The 7,285-nt window shown below is 33.4% G+C and overlaps 1 long non-coding RNA gene across 1 annotated transcript; it reads right to left on the minus strand.

The window, feature by feature from the left end:
- Window positions 1-1,142: 1,142 nt before the first annotated feature.
- On the minus strand, window positions 1,143-3,839 carry LOC139486615 (uncharacterized). The gene is made up of 3 exons (XR_011655623.1): window positions 3,725-3,839; window positions 2,807-2,904; window positions 1,143-1,721 (listed from the first exon to the last, which is right to left on the minus strand). It is a non-coding gene; the product is annotated as an uncharacterized lncRNA (long non-coding RNA).
- Between the last annotated feature and the right edge of the window lie 3,446 nt (window positions 3,840-7,285).

Consider the following 7,285-nt stretch of genomic DNA (forward strand, 5'->3'; position numbering starts at 1 on the left):
TTGACAATTATACCACATGCTGTTACATGTATCTTTAAATCAAAATTCTAGCTGTATTTAAAAAATATGCATGGAACTTCAAAAAAAGAAGAAAGCAATTTCTGTCTGTGTTGGGGTCATGCTGTCTCATTGCCATACATCACATCTTATGCAAAACATGCTATATATTAGAATCTTTAGTCTACTAATACTGTGAATATTCCATCAAGTTTTCAAGTTTATATAATTATAATGTATATCCTTCAAATAGACTCAAAAAAGTGCGAGTAAATTTAGTCCCAAGATAATAATAATTTATATTAAACAATGCCAGGACAATAAACATGATAAATGTGAGATTTATTATTGCAGTTACAGAAAATCCTGGATACAAATAATGCATTGTAATACCATCATTTAAATAAATTTATATTTTTTTATGCCAAACATTTACAATTATCATGTCATTAGTTTATGTCATTATATAAATAACCAATTTTAGTTTAGACAAGAACAAGAAATGAAAACATTGCATTTTATGATTTCCAAGTATAAACAAGCTACATGTATGTACATGAGATACACATCTTCATGTACAATACATATATACATGCATGTACAAAATGGAAATTCCCATAATTATTTTGTTCAAAATTAACCATTATGTGACTGTTATACAGATGTTTTGCTCATTATTGAAGCCCAACATCAATATCATACGACTTTCAGATGAACAACAACTGCATGATTACAACACTGTTTTATGCTTTTGAACTTTTTGTACACCTACAAATGTAGGCCTGTATTCAGTGTTTATATGAAATGAAATAGAAAAATTATAAATCATGATAAAATATGATTTTCTTGTTCTCTCATGTCTCTGCAGGTGGCCAATATATAAACAACTATTTTTTCCCTGATGGAGAGTTGTTTCATTGGCAATCTGAGTGAATCAATTTTTTTTATATGTCATATTCTTACTTTTATCATTACATGTACATGTAACTCAAATTAGTGGTGTGTCAGTGAATTGTATGCCTACATGCATATATGTATATCGCATGTATATCTGTAGGTAGGAGATATGTTTAAATCAAATAACTTTATCTTATAATTACTCCCTGTCATGCCTGTAATTGCCAAAAAATAACTAAACACTCATATTAAAGTCTTATAAATAAATATATTTCCTTCTTTCAAATTCATCTGAATGTCATACATGTCATATGTTCATCTGTAGATCTCTAATAAACTACTTGGTTAGATATTGCAGATTTTTCAAATATTTCACGAAAGAGACCACAAATTAAATGCATGAAACTGTTGCAACACATTTTTTTTAAATGTAATCCTTTTTAGAACTCCAATTGTAAGACATATACAAAGTCTCCAAACTGCCTGTATTTAGAATTCATTTCAACTGAGGAAAAAGCTCTCTCCGATGGTAAACATCAACTTTAATGATCACGATGATGAAAAAGAAGCTAAACTGTTCACTTAAATATTCCTCTGCATCACTGCATCAAAACACTAAACTCCAATTCAACTGGGTCTTGAAACAGCAAATGCTTCTGCTTAGTACATGATATACATGATATAGAATTGCTGTCTTTTCTTCTTTTCATTGAAATATTTGGTGGCTTTCCAAACAAATTTTAATCAGATTTTCGGTATTAAATGGTCATGATGAGTTATAAATAAGTAACTTTCTTCTGCTGTCTCGGTACAGGTGATCATCATTGCTGAAATATGAAAATGCAAATATAATGTACATGTATATATATTTAAATGAAATGTTTAACATGATATTTATGATTAAAGTATTAAAAAGTAAGTGCAAACATATTTCTTCAAGAAGTTACTGTTAAAATGCAAACAACTAAATTCCCTGGTCTTTATTTAATAACATGAATAATAAAATTGAGAAAGGAAATGGGGGTGTGTTAAAACAACAACAACCCGACAATAGAGCAGACAACAGCCGAAGGCCACCAATGGGTCTTCAATGTAGCGAGAAATTTCATTAAACATTTGAACAAGGATGTAATTTTTCACACACATTTTAATAAGGTGCACTACTTTGATAAAACTTTAAAATAAAATGAGTTATATTTATTGAGATCAGAATGTGAGTTCCATTATTGCAATATTCAAAATGCAAATTTGCTATATAAAACATTACAATAACTTCTGAATATACATCATACATGTACATTAATATTCTTACAATGTAAGAAAACAGAAATTTATTTGCACAAATTAAAAAAACACTCACTAGCATATACAGTAGTTGTCTTTTGTTCATGTAATTTATATGTGTTTCTTGGTTTTTTTTATATAGATTAGACTGTTGGACTTGGTTTTACCGTAAGAATGGTTTTACACTAGTAATTTTGGGGCCCTTTATAGCTTTAAGTTCGGTGTGAGCCAAGGTTCCTTGTTGAAGGCCGTACGTTGACATATAATGGTTAACTTTTATAAATTGTTATTTGGATGGAGAGTTGTCGCATTGGCACTCACACCACATCTTCCTATATCTATAGACTATTAACCCCTCCACATTCTGTATGCATGTGCCTGTTATTCAGTGGCTGTCTATGTTGCTGTGTTACATATTATACTGTTAGTTTTCTCCTTTGAATTGCTAAAAAATACATTTGCAATTTAGGGGCCTTTTGTAGCTGAATATGCAGAATGGGCTTTGCTCATTGTTGAAGGCCATACAGTGACCTATAACTATAGTTGTTAATTTTGGTGTCATTTGGACACTTGAGGAGAGTTGTCTCATTGTACAAAAGTTAGCTGATTGCAGGATAAAACAATTTACCTGTGTATAAAAATAAAACTCTCCAATTTCAAACCATCACTTTATATTTCATCAAACCTGGAATGGCATACTAGTGTATCTTGTAATTAACAGGTAAGCTGAAAGAAAAGGTAATCATTTAATTACAAACAGATACTTTTTTAAATATTAGGAACATAAACATGACTTTTTGTGTATAATGATTCAAATAACTGTTAAATAAAAAAATAACGTCTGCCACATGCACACAACCCTTATTAGATCGCAGGATTTCCTTCATAGATACATGTATAATGCCCATTTTTTCTTGGATTTCTAGAATTATACAAAATAGAGAAATGACATGAACACCTTGTATCACCAGTACAGCAGATATAGTTACTTACCAGGGGTGGATCCAGCCATTTTAAAAAGGGGGGTTCCTAACCCAGGACAAAAGGGGGGGGGGGGTCCAACTACATGTCCCCATTCAAATGCATTGATTGTTCCAAAAAAAGGGGGGGTTTCCAACCCCCCCCCCCTCCCTGGATCCGCGCCTGCTTACCAAGCAAGCATGATCGATATTGACCTCACACGGTAACGAAAATCATTGCTTTGTTCACATATAAATTTCAATATGTAACTCAATCTAAAAATAATTGTTGATTAAAGAAATGATTTGGTCGTAGGTAGAGGATTAGAGATGTCTCATTATTTTCCCAAAACAAAAACGATTACTAAAGACATGTCCAAATATCAACTGTACGATGATACACAGTGATAATTGGCAAAAAAAAAATACATGTACATGTATACATGGTATATGTCTGTTTACAGTTACTCGACTGACCCTAATTTGAGCGCTGACTCAAAGCTATTTTATTCCTGTCATTAAGTGAAAAATTTATAAAACTCGTGTCAAAAGCGAAGTAAGGGTTGCCAATAAATTTAATCAATTGCCTGATACATCCCAATGTTCACAATCGTGAATATGACAGCTGTTCTAAGGAAACTTGCAACTCATGTCATAAAATAAAAACTTCACCCCCATTTTTCCAACCAATAACCAATAACCAAGGGAAATAATCCAATCATTAAAAATATGGGTAAACTCGGCCCATGGACAAATGAGACCATGGCACAACTCAAAATCATGCACAAAAAAGGAAAAGAAAAAAAATAGTAAAAGTGAAATACTGACAAAAAATGACTGACCTACCTACCCTATATAACAACAACAAACAACAACAATTTTTATTTGTCAATCAAGACGCCCCGAGGAGCAGTACAATTACAGTTTAAATTAAAGTGTACAAATAATTGTGTTGATTTTTTATATATATATTGATGATATACATGTAAGATTGTAACCTTAAACAGACAGACTGACATGGCCATATATACAAGTGTGGTCATTTTAGCTCTTCTTTATACATGTCTTAAATCAATTTTCATGATTAACTAGAAATACTGAAATCACTGCCCGTAATAGTCAGCCCCTCCAAAATATAAAATCTAAAACAAACACCTGAATCTCTGTGAGCTACTGCTCACTAATAATATTCCTATACCCTTAAAGTATAAGGTTAACAGAAAGTTGTTGAGTAATGAATCTGAAAAAGCATGACACAGTATAACTGACTCTGACATGCATGTATAAACTCTGAAGCCAAATTTCAGAAATCCTTGTAACATTCCTGCAAACAGTGCTATGAAAAATATTCATGGGACGGACTGACCTAAGGATGTACAGACAGTCATACAGTAGTAAAACAGTATGCCCCAACTTTTTTAAATACTAAAAGTGGTGCCGGGGTACATGTACAAATATAAAAAAAATTGCCAACAGTGGCACAGTTCATGGATTATTTTTTGAATAATATTAAAATCCCATAAAGAGAATGAGTAAAATCTAAAAATATTCATTGTATAAAAAATCATAAGGGATCATTTCAGCAAATTTTCATGAAAATTTGTTCAAACGGTTTAAAGTCATTATTTGATAATTTCGACCCTTTATTACGAATAATGTCCCTATACATGTAGTACTCAAAAACAAGATATAAATTATATGTAATAGAAATGTGAGAATGGAAATGGAAAATGTCACCAATGGGCTGGGGCAGATCCAATTATTTTAAAAAGGGGGGTTCCTAAACCTGGACAAAAAAAGGGGGGTATCTGTGTTCCTGATGCCTGGTTTGTATAACTGTTACAAATGAACACTTTCGTCTCAGCGGCTTATGGTAGACTTGCTTTCAGAGCAATAAGAATATGAGACGCCCTTAATCTACAGGTTCCTACAAAGAAATGTCTTTCTCTGTTTAGAATTTAAACAACTTTCTTGCAAGCAGGCTCCCCAAGAAAATTTTATAACTTGATATAGGAAGATGTGGTGTGAGTGCCAATGAGACAACTCTCCATCCAAATAACAATTTAAAAAGTAAACCATTATAATGGTGAAGTTGAAATCATCCCTTCGTAAATTTTACGGACGCCATCACGAGTTGGTTGACCGTTATGGAATAACCGTTTCACAAATGATATCGGATATGTTCCTTACGTCGTAACTACAATCCCCTTCTCTTTCATGAATTTGACCTACCGAATTAGACTATTTACTGGATTTGTAATCACGACGGATGCCGCATGTGGAGCAGGATCTGCTTACCCTTCCGGAGCACCTGAGATCACCCCTAGTTTTTGGTGGGGTTCGTGTTGTTTATTCTTTAGTTTTCTATGTTGTGTCATGTGTACTATTGTTTTTTCTGTTTGTCTTTTTCATTTTTAGCCATGGCGTTGTCAGTTTGTTTTAGATTTACGAGTTTGACTGTCCCTTTGGTATCTTTCGTCCCTCTTTAAAAGTACAGCCTTCAACACAGAGCCTTGGCTCCAGGGTTTCCGCTGGCGGTCGCCATTTTCGCAATTTGCGAAAAAATAATAATTGTGGCGATAAAAATTCGTCATTTGCGAAAGAATTTGGCGAAAGAAATATATAAACCGATTTATTTTCCTCCATCTAAGGCATCTTGTTTATTTACTTTTTGTCGAGTTTGTCTGACTTTACCCGATCAGACAATACTCGGAATTCACCTTGACCTCATTAAGATTTAGACAGAAAATCAATAATCAGCTGATTGCATTTTATAGCTATCGACAACAAAGAACTAATTAATAAAGATGTTGATTGAATTGTTTCACAAAATGATATGGTCAAATGGCTTCCGCTGTAAATGTCACATACAGAATATATTTACATCTTTGCGACGCACGTGTTTGAAGCAAACTTTTGACATCTCTCCCTTTAAAGATAGTTTTCAAAAGAAAGCTGTTGTTGTGACGAAAATTGTTCTAAAGCAAGAAAAATCTCCGATTTAAAACTTTAATTCTTTTATCCTTTGACTTTAATAAAGTCGTTTGAGTGACACATGCACGTGTTTCAAGCATAGTTGTACGTCTCAACTTTTTCATTTACGATGGTGAAGAAAAGAAAACTGTCGTTATGAAAAAATCTATCCAAAAGGCTGGGAACAACCCCTCGAATGAGAGTAACCCTTCAATGTAATGACTACACATGAAACGAGGGATCAATTTCATGTGATAAAAGCTTTTGTTTTGTTGTAAAAATTACTTCTTAGTACAAAAGGGCACAACAGGAAAAATATATTTATGTTACTTGGCGAAAAAAATAATAAAGTGGCGAAAAATATATTGTTTTGGCGAAAGAGGTGGCGAAAAAAATAATTGACCCAGGGGAAACCCTGCTTGGCTCACACCGAACAACAAGCTATAAAGGGCCCCAAAATTTCTAGTGTAAAACCAACGGTCTAATCTATATAAACAAAACGAGAAACACGTATATATTACATAAACAAACGACAACTACTGTACATCAGATTCCTGACTTAGGACAGGTGCAAACATTTGCAGCGGGATTAAACGTTTTAATGGATCCAAACCTTTTCCCTTTTTCTGAAACAATAGCATCCCTTCTGTTTAACGGGATACATACATGTATAGCTTAAAAACACGAAATCCCTGGCTTAAAAATACAAAATCTGGTGGTCCGGAAATTCGAAAAAAGAATTCCCGGATCCTGAAAGGGTCAATCCCCAAATCCCAATCTAAAAACACCTGGTCCCAGAGTCCTGATAAAGGTCCTATCCACCCTCATAATTATTTGGACTAGGGGAGGGGTACAACATATGTTAAGCTCCAGATTACGTGTTTCAGGTTCCTTTTGAGCAAGTATGTATGCACCCCTGTGCTCCAAATTAATAGCTCCACGATATCATTATTATTTGGATTAGAGCAATATGTACCCATCCAGGAAATTAATGACAGGTACTGAGGTAGGCAGGACACCTGCGAAACGAAAATTAGTATACTGAATTGTCATTGATATCGGCATTTGTCACATTGATAAATGGGACAGTCTTCAACTTTTCTTCAGATATAGCATCGCTAATTGATAAATCCCTAAAGTATTTAACGGATTCACCATATATTCCCGCAGTTTTA

This window comes from Mytilus edulis, chromosome 8, assembly GCF_963676685.1.
Source record: "Mytilus edulis chromosome 8, xbMytEdul2.2, whole genome shotgun sequence".
In the NCBI taxonomy this organism is placed as follows: Eukaryota; Metazoa; Mollusca; class Bivalvia; order Mytilida; family Mytilidae; genus Mytilus; species Mytilus edulis.